The sequence below is a fragment of the Lagopus muta genome, chromosome 6 (genome assembly GCF_023343835.1).
Source record: "Lagopus muta isolate bLagMut1 chromosome 6, bLagMut1 primary, whole genome shotgun sequence".
Classification (NCBI taxonomy): Eukaryota; Metazoa; Chordata; class Aves; order Galliformes; family Phasianidae; genus Lagopus; species Lagopus muta.
In genome coordinates, this window is record NC_064438.1 from 37,123,066 (window position 1) to 37,135,344 (window position 12,279).

The following is a 12,279-nucleotide window of genomic DNA, read 5'->3' on the forward strand; positions in this document are numbered from 1 at the left end:
TTTCATTATCTCCTCTAGCAGGCTACACATTTAATTCATTATAGAATTTTGTTAATAACCAACAGATCTACACAATCTTAAATCTCATACCTGAATTACTGACTTCTGTCTTTGACTACAGAAGGTGCTACAAGAGATACTATATTCAGAAAAGGTAGTGATTTTTGCAGGGAGTGAGTACAATGTTCTGAGGAGTAGCACAGATATGATCTATACATGTTGACTCTGAAGTGGAAGCATCCAATGATTTATTACCAAACAGATGGATACTTAGAAGTTGGGGAAGATACTCTTCTCCTGAGGAAAAAATGTTGATTTAGCTAATTGTATGGGAACTGCTGAATCATGGCCTGAACCATCAGGTGATTGACCACCTGAGGCAAGCAATGAGTCAGCCACAGGAGCACAGGTGAAGGCAATTCACTTGTGCTACCCAAAGGGGTAGAGCCTTGCTCAACCTCTTCTAGACCCCATTTAAGAGCTGACTGCCACAGGGGAAGGATATTTTTTGGAGGTCACTCCTCTTGGATTCTTCTCAGCAAGCCCAGGATAAGGGTAAGCTTTCCATCCATTCTTCTTTAGTGTGGTAACCTGGTTAGCCTAACTTTCTTGTATACTTCTTAATTATAACATCCATATATTCATTGATTATATGCTAATAACATAGCTTCACTTACCCAGCAGTGTATTATGGGACCTCTCAACCTTTTCTCTTTCATGTTCCAGACTTGCCTCAATCTCCTAATTATGCAGGAGGGAGGGGCTGTCTTTCATTGCAGAATGAAAAAAAAAAAGATGAATTGCAGATTAGCATAAAGCTATTTCTCTTTTCCCCTTTTCTTTACTTTCCCTGTCTTTGTAAGCAGTGCTCCAAATATTTAAACGTTTATCATAGTAAAACTGTTTCTATCCGAGTACTTATCATCTGAGGAGCCACTTACCTCATAGTGTACATTCATCAAACATAGCAGGTTACCAGCTACCCTTTAATAACACATACCTATCAAATGGATGACACCACAGACACACGGAACTGAATGGAAGAAAAAACCTTTTCTGAGGGTTAGAGGTTTCTTGGCAAGCTTTTAAACTAGTGTGTCACTCTCTTAGTTAAAAATTGTTAAACACATCCACACTAAGTTGAGATGATTGCAACATTTTTAACAAATTTGTGATTTTGTGGTGAAGGGGACAGAATCCATTGCATGTATCTCTCCCTACACAGGACTTACCAGCAGACTTCCTTCTCACTGTCGGAATGTTATTGTATAACTTTAGCTGTTTTTCTCTGTATAGCCTCTCCTACCACACTTATCATCTCCATATTTGAGTACCGTTCATCAGTGCATTAAGCAGCTTAAGTAACATCTGTCATATGTTTGTCTCCTGATGCTCCTGTAGGGAGTGTAATGTGCTCAGTAAGGTGCTTTATTTTGACAGGGTTTTTTGTTGGGGTAGATTTTTACATGTACATAAAAACAGAAGGATATATGCCTTGATCTTAGAGAAGATGAAGACTTCAGTGATGTTCTAGGTTCCTTGTTCATGGGAGCATTTACTCCATGAATTGGATCAGCCTTTAGGAAAGTTATGTTTTTCTAAGAGGACCCCCTGCACTTCCAGAAGGTACTGCTAGGCCTTTCCAGATTTCAGTAGCTGTTTTAATTAGCCTGAGCTCACACCATAAATCACCTCAATGAAAAGACTCGTGGATTTGATTCAGGTGATTTTCAGATCATCCAGCAAGGTGAGGCAGAAGATGACAGCATTGCAGTATTCCAGTAGCTTCTGTTACTGAAGAGACAGATAATTCTTAATCGTGTGCTTTCTGTCTCAGATGGGTACTGCAGCTGAGTTCACCAATGAGTCAGGTTACTTTTTCACAGTGCCTCAACAATGACATTATTTCTGTCTGCAGGCTCTCACCCAGGCCTTTCTAGGGGGGAAAAAAAAACCCACTTTATTTCCTTCTCAGAAACATTCTGAACTTTCAAAAAGTTCTCAGGACTTTCTTAACTTGCTGGTGGCCATCTTTAATTCCTGAAATGCTTTCATTAATTGCTTCATTTTGGCTTAAGAGGAGAACTTCAGAAATTCAGCGATTTAGAAGAAATGGATGGGGAAAAGTAGGCAGCTCTCAGATACAGTCCTATCTGTGAGATTTAGAGTGTGTTTCTATATAAGCTGTGTTTTGTTTTTCTGTACTTTCTGTTTTTGTTGCTTGTTTGTAGCATAGACAATAAACAGACAGCTGAAGTCATTAGTCCCCAGATTCTGTGTTTATTATCAGGAAATTCTAAGGACTGCAAACGCTAACTACTGCATGACCTTACAAAAGTTCATTGTTAAAGAATGTTTTCATGGCTAAACTGTGTGTAGTATACCGTTTCCTGTAGTAGCCTAACACTAAAGCACCTGCTATAATGAATATCTCTGAAGTGGTGCAATTGATTTCAATGTCAAGAAATAATGGGTGAATAAATTTGGTAATAATATACAAGACTTTTAACAGAGGTGAGGTGAAGCATGGAGCTTGAAAACCTGTAAATGAGTTGCAAGACTGTAAAACTCAAGATGCAAGGTGGCATCATCACAGACAAGTGCAGCACATTTTGTTACTGCTTTCAAAAAAAGCAGAAGAATCTAGAACTATTAATGTGAGGGCTGTTACACCAGAATTAATTCTGGCTCTCTATTGGGCTATTGGTAATGCAGCACTAAGTTCTAGCCTTATCTATGCTCCGTTGTGCAGGTCTTTCTACGTATGTGATTCTTAAATCCATTTAGTGGAAACCCAGCAATACACTCAAGGTGATTTTGGCCTCAGTTTTTAATTAAGCTTTTAAATCATGGAATATAGATAAGGTCTTTATTGCAGTTGGTGGTACATCATTTCTGTACCCAGGCTGAAACCTGCTTCATGACAGGGCCATTGCTAACTTTAATTATTTTGGTCATTTTTCCCCTTCTATAAACAAGAATAGATAGTAAAGTCATGGCAGAGCTGTAATGTTCAGAAATTCAACTCCAACCTTTTATCTCTATTAGCTCTTGCTCACCTTTTTTACAGTTTAATTTTACTGTAGCTGATGTACCAGTGCAGAGCTATGTGAAAAGGATTTTTTTAAAGTGTCCAATAAAATCTTTTCAGATAATGCAGAGGCTTCCAGGCTGTCGTTGAGAGATCATATCTAATAATTTCCTCAGGACACAGTGCCTCACAGGTGCTAATGGGAAAAGCTGTAGCTCTTAAAGTTTGATTCTGTAAAGACTGTGGTCCACAAAGCATGGTCAGTGCCCTGCAGGAATCAAACAAAGCAGTAGATGTAAAGGTCCTGAGCAGAAGCTGGCAGGGTGGCACCCAGAGGTCTCTTGCAACTTAAATTATTTTATGCGCAAAAATATAGAAATGTAACAGTAACGCTGGGTAGGCTGATTGATCAGAGAAAGCCTGATCTATGTGGAGCAGCACCAGTAGTGAAGGTGTGAGAGCTATAGGAGAGTAGCAAAGGAAAGTTCAGATTATTTTTCTGCCTTTACAAGCAACAGAGGAGAGAGAATCTTAGGGATGAGAGGCTGTACAGCTGACTGGTGGGAAAGAAGATTTTGATTTTCTGGAGCACTGAACTTTGTGATAGTTTATTGGTGCCATTTGTCCAGAACATCTTATGGAAAGGGAACTAATTTTCTCAGCTAGAGACTAGCTTGGATAAGCAGGAAAGTAAGTAACGTGAAACAGTGGTGTAAAAAATAGTCAAGGTAGTAACCACTTAAATTCAAAAGCAAAGTGGTCTGATATGGGAAGGAAAGTGAAGGCACTACATTTTTACCCAGGCTAGAAGACTGACTAATGAGCTCAGGGAACCAGTTTTCATCAATTCTAATTGATGAGAAAAGGTTTGATTTAAAGGGTAGTGTTGAAGCCTAGTGGGAAGCTCTGTATAAGGAGAATGTTAAAATCTCTATCTGTTACCTGTTCGGGAAATACATAGCAAGAAAATTATGTATTGAAGATACAATTGATAACAGAACTACAACATCTTGAATGCATTTTAATCAATGTACTTATTTTTACTCAAATGTTCATACTACTTTATGAGCTTTTATGATATAGAGACTTCAGCATTTTGATGAAGCATTATTTTGTGACATGATGAAAAGGCACAAAACTTATTCTCCTGGGAATTAAAGCAAAGCAGAAAAAATAAATAAAACTTGTGTTTTGGCTGCTCCAAGTGGAATGTCTCTTGCTTTATTATGTTGGTCCACAAGGTCAGTGGTGGCTTTTGGTGATGTGGCAGTAGATGTTTAATCTTCCCACCAATATATTATTCTGTATTTTTGCTGGCAGCAGAGGAGCAGTCTGACAAAATGGCATCTAACATGGGAGTGCAAATGAAGCAAAGAGGTACAAATGAATTCATCGATGTGGGAAAAAATGGCACCCCCTGACATTCATTGACACTTGCTGAATGTTCATGGAGACCAAAGAGTGAATGTGAGTGCGATGAGGTGTCGTGCTGCATTCCACCAGTGCTAACAGTGACAGTGGACCATTTCCACTAGTGCAGATGTTTATGGGAGTGGCATGCAGGCTCTTGCCCATGGCTGGAAAGAATGCATAGCTAATGGGGGTGACTATTTTGAAAAATGGTATTTTGTAGCTGAGAATTTGCTCAATCAAATGGTGTTATTGTATTCTTTGTATCTATTGTAGTTTTCATGGAAATAAATAGGGGGCCTTACCTTCAGAAAGAATTATGTATATATTTTTCAGAGGTACTCATCACTACATTCTATATCCTAGTCTGTGCAGAGCAATACAATAATGCTAAAATCAGGATCCAATCCAATGTTCTCTATTAGCTAAGGTATAAAAAATAAAGCAAAACATGAAACACTCTTTGAGGCTGAATCAGGTAGATTCACAAGACAACTTGTTTCAGTGCTGGAAAGAAGAATTTTGAAAGTGTGTTTTTTTTTTTTAATTTTTATTTTTTTTTATTTTTTACTCCTCTTGTTACCAGCTTGTTAAAATATTGCCACGCTAAGAGAGAAAGCTCATGACATATGTTAGCAGAGAGGAAGGGGATAATAATTTGACAGGTATTTTTATAGAGAGAATCCTTTCATTTTTAGCAAAACCACTAACTTCAATTTAAACAACTGTCCTGTATGACTTCATTTTTACTATGATACTGTGTCCAGAATTTAAAGAGGATACATTTTAACGCTTAGAGCAAGTGAGAGATTGTAGAATAACAAATCTGTAAATCTACTGGCTCCCATTGGAGGTCAGTAGCAACCCGGACTGTTTAGCCTCTTCCAGGATCAGTCCTGATATAAATTCCATCAGTTTTTCTGTAACAATGTTAATTCCTTCTGTCAGACCTGAACAAATGGCTTTTCAGTCACAGGACAGCCAAAGTGACAGGAATAGATTAATGTCACACATAGGAATAGTTGAATTTTCATATTGTCACCCAGTGCAGTTAGACTGAGCAAATTAAAGAAACAACATCTCTACCTCCCCTGCTTTCTGAAAATGCTAACAAAGCTGCATGGTTTGACTGCTGCTGACAGCTTGGTCCTGAGCATGAAAAGCAACATGAGGTTAAAGGGCTGCTGTCACAAAACTATTATATGCTTATTGGATCTGGCTAAAATGTTTCCACTTTAATGTATTTCCATCATAAAACTATGGCCATTTATACTTAATCTGTAATGCTGAGAAGCTAATTTATAGTGTTGAGAAGCCATAAAACACTGAGGATGTCCTAACACTGTAATGACTTATAGACTTCTTTCATCTGTAGTTCCCTGAAATCTGTTTAGCTGGATGTATGGTTTGGGAGAGATGAAGTCTCAGATTCCTGAATTCTGCTTTAAGATGGAGGTAGAAACAAAAAGATTATTGATCTAGGAATTTATTGCTAGAATAACCAACTGTTGGGCTTGAAACTAGAGCTCAACCTTGCTCCAAATAACTCATACATTCTTGTTTTCCCTCAGAGCCTGAAAGCGCTTCTTGAGTACTTTGTGGAATATACAATTTGTCTTCACTTTTACATCTTCCTGAAACCATAGATTTCAAAGCACATGGGCCCACTCAGGTTTCACTGTTTATTGTTTCACAGCTTTGTACATGGATTTACCTCCCTTTATTTGCTCAACAAATAAGGGTTCGTCCTGGCCTTGCAGCAGCTTTACCTGCTAAAAGAAACCAATTTCCCTCCTGGTTGATGGGGGTCAAAAAGAATGGGGGAGAGAAATATTGGAAGAGATGGCAAGAATATGCTGGGGAAAAACAAAACAAAACAAAACACCTAGCGAAAGATGGAGGAAAAGCAATCCAGGTATTTGTGACTGTTATACTGACCTCTGCTTTGAATGTGCATCATAACCAGAAAGGCTCTGAACACCTGTGATTTTTCCTCACTAAATGTTTTGTCTTTTTCACAATATTGAAATGTGTTTACAGTGAATCAAATCCTGAAAATCCTGCAAAATTCCTGCAAAAACTTCAGATCCCTCTCACTAGTTTTCTAGGACAAAATTAGTTGGAATCCAGCTCCTTTTTTTGGCATTGTTCTCATTGTATGTGTTCTAGTTTTACAGTTACAAACACAGTAAGATTTGTAATGCACCAAACATAAAGGAATAATATGAGAGGCAGTATTGGTAGAAAATAAGACCTCTTCTATGGCCTAAGAAGAAGCCTGAGGAAACCTGATGACAGGTTAATGGAAACATCACTGTGTTCATGTGCCCACTCACAGGAGACATCTGTCACAGAGCCTGGAGATTTAATCGAAACTGAGGATAAGAACAGTTCCTCAGTAACATGGCTAATCCTTATTTCTTCTGTGGTATAATTCCTCTCTGAGTGTAACACATTGCATGTATTACTATAATGACTTTCTCATAATTAATTTGAACATAAGAAAGGTTTCTTTTCCCTGACAGACTGATCACAAGAAGTTATACCTTTCATATAATATCCTGTGTTATTAGGCGCATTATGTTCAAATTCAAATTTGAGCAGCTCTGTCTTTACAGCTGAGTCTGGTACTTGTCGCATTCTGGCAAATATAACTGATTTATTGAAGACAGTAAAGGAGCATGGAAGCTATTAACAGCAGCCCTCATCAATAACGCATCTGAACTCACAGCACACAAAAAAAGATATAATAGAAATGGTTTCTTTATGGTACTGCTCAAACTGCTTGCTAGCACAGGAGTTTAACTGTTACAGAGAATTTGACCTGAGATTTCATTTGCAGTTATTTCACGCCCATGATTATACTGAGGCTAACCCAAGAACTAGCGAAGATAAATCTATCTTTATTAACTATAGCAGAGTGAAAGAAAATGGCTTTCATGAATAAGTTATAAGTAATCAGCATAAATCTCATGCTTATTAAAATTAATAAATAAGACTAACTGAAAAGCGCTCTATGTCCAGCTTGATTTCTTTTTCTTTTTTTTTCTGATTTCTGCTTTTGCAGAGTAGACAGAGAAGCATTAAGAGGGACAGTGCATTGCTCTCTAATGATAATACTCTGGTTCCTCCTGAAGAGCAGATTTCTGCTTGGACAAACTACCTAAAGATTACCTAAAATCCAAGGTGAGAAAACTAATGCTGTATCAATCCTGTTTCTGACTCCCACTGCACTGTTCTTCTCTTCTGCCTCCCAGCCACACTATGTATTTGGGATGCAGAACAATAGAATATCCAGCCACAGTGCATAGTGTCACTCTTGGGTAACTGTCTGGAAAGCAGTGGTTAATTTTTTTCTGTTCCAGACTAATTGGCAATTTAAGAGACTCTTTGAAAGCAGAAACAGATTTAGGGAAGGTTTGTATGTTTCCACTTGGGCATTTTTCAAAATTGATGCTGGGCAGCGTGTATCATTAATAATGATTTATTTCTTATTCTGTTATTTGAGCTGCAATTAGAGTCTGTGCAAAATGCTTCACAGAGCAAAGGCAAGAATAAAAGCTATGATGCTCAAACTGCCTAGCTTAGAGATCTCAGGTAAATTCTTTCTCAAAAAGAAGAGCGTGTGCCAGTCCTGTGGCAGGAGAACCTACAGATGGACCCTTGTCTGTTTAACAAGACTCCTTCCAAAAGAAGAGATATGCGAGGACCATTGCCCTATGTCCTACAATAGGTTGCAAGTCAGACCAGCCAAGTGCATCTGGCATTGGAAACCTAGAGCAGGATAGAGACAATGATGCTGTGTTGTAAGTGAATGAGGTACAGAACTACCCTCAGGGTCAAGGTGGAGGGGGAGCAGGGCTAGCTTGCTCTATAGCTGTCTTGGCTGGTAGTATGGTGTGTAATTTTCTTGGGTGCAGAACTGAGAGAGGAAGGGAGGACAGGTGCAGATGGCATTGTTAGATGGTGTAGCTGGGAAAGAGCAAACAAGATAAGAAGGAATACAGATTAATCCAATTGACATTAGCAAAACAAAAGTAGTCAAAGCAGCCTATTAGCATGCCCTTTCACATTTTTTGTATTCTGATTATCAGTGTGATAGAAACTTTCATGAGAGTTTTGTGGCTTTCAAAGGGTCTTTCTGAAAGACCTATAATTATTCTCCTTGCTAGCTTGTGAGCTCAGGTGTACTGTAGTAACTGATGGAAAATATTTCCAGAGAAAATAGATGGGGACATACGTTTGCTGTACGTTCTTTGACATCATGGCTGTTTGCAATAAAGTACAACTTTGCTGATTTGGTCATCTGTATGTTCCATAGGCTATATGGAACTCAAAGGAGCTACCAAAACGAGCAGGATGCTGCCCATTGCTACACATTGCCAAAGTGAACACAAAAGGAATCAGATGTCTCTAAATGGAAAAACCTGCTCTGCCTAGAGCTCAGGTTTTCCCTCAAAACCAAGAAAGGCTAGAGTGTTGTACTCATCAGAGCTTAGTAGTGATAGTGTTATTGTAGAAGATAGGTTCAAGGACTTTCTCTTTGTGAATTATAGGTTTGATATCATGTCAGATATTGCTGAAAGAAATGCTGTAATTATGACAGATCTGCAGCTAGTAATTCCCAGTAAGTTGAGGAATTGTCATTAAAGATGATATAAACTATTCTGTGTTGATTTTGCATCCAACATGTAAGTATTCGGGAAGCTTCATCAACTCTTTTGCTCCATCATCTGTATAGGAACATGAGTCTTTGCACTTATTCCTCTCCCTCTTTTTCTTGCTGATGATTTTCTGGTCCTGCATCAAATGAATATCTGTCTTCATTTTAAGTTATCACATTTACCCAATCCAGAATATGTGTTATAAAAGAAAGAATCTAAAAGTACTCTGGTTTCCTGAAACCTCCTTAAATTGATTTTCCATCATCTATGAGATGAGATGGTGGCATAAAGATTATTTATAGCATAACTCCTGATCCCTTTAATGGTCAGTGTTCTCCATAGTTATGATGTTAAATATATACTATCTATTTGCTTTGTTGACCTCAAACTTAATATTGCTCATTTATTTTCATTAAATTACATTTTCTATTTCCATGCCAAATTATATGGGAGATCAAAATGTTTCAAAATCTGGCCATGATATGCCTGAATAGTAGTTTCACCTTGAAATTATTATAATTGAATTTGGTTTATTCTTTAGATAGTTGCATAAAAATACATAAGCAGTTTTCAAATAGGACAGGTTCTCAAAATAATCTTACAAAGCTATCAATAATAATATAAAGCTCTCACACCTTTTCAACTCAGTGTTAGTCACTGTTACATTTCAAGTGTAAGTGCTTTTTTTTTTTTTTTAAACAGTATTTTAGCCCTCATGTAATTTTATAATTTTTATCATCATAGTTGAGCTTTTATTATTATTTTTTAACTGCAAACTTTGAGATCCAACATGAAACTCACTAAATAAGTTGGGATATATTTTCTGAGCTAGATGTACCACAATGTCTTCCTTTAGTGCAGCAGACAGTGGAATTCAGGATGTAGAGATCTAAATTCTGGGTGCTGTCTCATTCTGATCAGTTGACTAGTGGTTAGGGCATTCATTTAAGCAGTAGCAGTTATGCTTAGATCTTCTCAGCTAGTGATCAGCTCAAAATTACTAGTCTGGTTAAGGTTGCTCAGCTCCAAATGACTGGATAGTTGCAGAAAATAGCATTTTTTTCAATAGTTTTGTGAATTATATGCATAATTTCATTTGCTTACTTGTCTACATGCATAAACCTGAGGTGATTCCTAATACAAAAGAGTAAATGAAACAAAACAGTTTTGATTAGTTTTCCTCAGTACAAAAAATTTTGCTTGGACTGACCAAGCAAAATTTTTTGACTGAAAGACCAAATTTTTTGACTGAAAGACCAAAAGCCTTTCAGGATTTTTGCTCATCTGTTGATTGAAAAAAGCAGTTATGAGCACAGTCTTAATTACTTCTCAGTGCTCTGATACTCGTACCATCTGTCAGAGGAACTTGTAGAAAGTTCATTGTCCCTTTACAGATTAGATGCAATTTTTCTTGCAAAATACAATTGAGTTTCCAGATACTAGAGGAGGGTGAAGACAAAGTGTATTGTTTTACTAAGGGACAAATCCAAGCTCTTTCACTGTCTTCATGAATTTGAGAAGGCTTTCAGAAAGGAACCATGCTGACTTTTCTAGTTCTGTTGGATTTTCTCACTCCCAGGTCTACATGAGAAATGGGCATGGAAAAGCAGAATGAAAATTACAGATCTACCCATTCTGTGGCTTCCTCAGAGAAATGGAGAATGGAGGGCCATGGTGGAGTAAAGACATTGCCAGTTAAGTACCCCTATTACTGAGACACGTCTGAGTCTGTAAAGTTAACCAGCAAGTTGGCACTGAGTTAGAACATTTGTTTTCTGTCAATAAATAATTATCTTGCATCATTCTAGACTTTGAATTTATTTAACCAAGAACACAACTGTGTAACTATTTCACAGGATCATAAGAGGTTTTGGATTTTAGTAAACGTAATTTTGTAGTGTAAAGTAGATGGCAGAAGAAAAGAGAAATAGTGTTAGAAGTGCAATGCTTCCCATATTTCAGAGTTAAGTTGGCAGAACAGGTTAAAAAATGGGAGATAATTAATGAATCCAGAGGAATAAATCAGCATTCACTATGAATAAGGATGGGAGAGCCAGGTAGTAAACAAGTACTTTTAAATCTGCAATACTTTAGAGACTCTTCAGGAGAGCTACAAACAGGAAAGTAAATAGACTGCAACGAGGCTTCCACTGGCTGAGTTCTTGCAGGCATAAACTTAAACCTGACATTTTCTGCTTGTAAAGAGTTTGGCTAATGGCACACTACAGGTACAGACAGCAGCATTTTCAATAAGTAGCAGGTGGCTGGCTGCTGCCTACTTTTACTCTCAGCTGGGAAGCAAAAAGGCCTTTTTGGCTTCCCTAATTTGCCTGCTTTCTAAAGCAGTAAGCATGATTTATAAATGTTTCATGTTAAAGTTACTCTTTGAATGTCACACAGCCAGGCAAATCTGTGTAGCTGGGCAGGAGTGAAAAGGGGTTAATGACAAACCTTTTATAATCAATGACAAAAGAATTTCCTCAAAATCTAAGCCACTAGCTCTCTGGGGCTCTTCCCATTCATGTCTTCATGCTACTGTTAAAGGCCTTGCAACAAATGTGTAGAGCTTTCTATTTGACTCTTACATGAACACTTTGCTCAGAGAGAATGCAGAAGAGAATGCAGCAGGTTTCTATTTCCACTTGGTGCGATTTTGCTTCATGTCTGTTTTACGGTTCCCCTTCCCTCCTATTCTCAATTGCAGATTGTATGAGGAGGAAGTGCCCCTGCTGTGGGCTTCACCTCCTTTCCATGCTAAGGTCTCAGAGATGGGAATGAAAGGCAAGAGGGTCATAAAAGCCAAACAAGATTGGACTGGGATGCTGTACAATCTATGAATATAGTGTGGAATTTAGAGGATTTCATTGTTCCTAATAGAAAAAAAGATTTAAGGTATTTAACAGTGGCCATGCCACTGTGGATGCAGCTTACTGCCTTTCTTTTGTAGTTAGGATGTCTCTGTCTCATCCTTGAAAGTATTCTGTCATGTGGAACAGGGAAACACTCCCCATAGTATGCAGGGGACCTCATTACTCAACTATGGTTGCTAATTGCTAATAAGGAGATCCCAGAAACATTGGGATCTGTCCAGGGACCACTTTATCTAGGGGAATGATGTGCTCCCCTGACCCCTTCATAGAAATTCCACAAAAAAGCCACGATGTAAAGCATATT

The 12,279-nt window shown here is 37.9% G+C and overlaps 1 long non-coding RNA gene across 2 annotated transcripts; it reads left to right on the top strand.

The window, feature by feature from the left end:
- The first annotated feature begins 455 nt into the window (after nt 1–455).
- On the top strand, nt 456–10,907 carry LOC125694739 (uncharacterized). 2 transcript variants are annotated; one of them, XR_007377691.1, is made up of 4 exons: nt 485–555; nt 6,138–6,356; nt 7,509–7,627; nt 10,685–10,907. It is a non-coding gene; the product is annotated as an uncharacterized LOC125694739 (long non-coding RNA). The 2 variants fall into 2 exon arrangements; XR_007377690.1 differs by lacking the exon at nt 6,138–6,356 and having other exon boundaries at nt 456–555.
- Nucleotides 10,908–12,279: the final 1,372 nt, after the last annotated feature.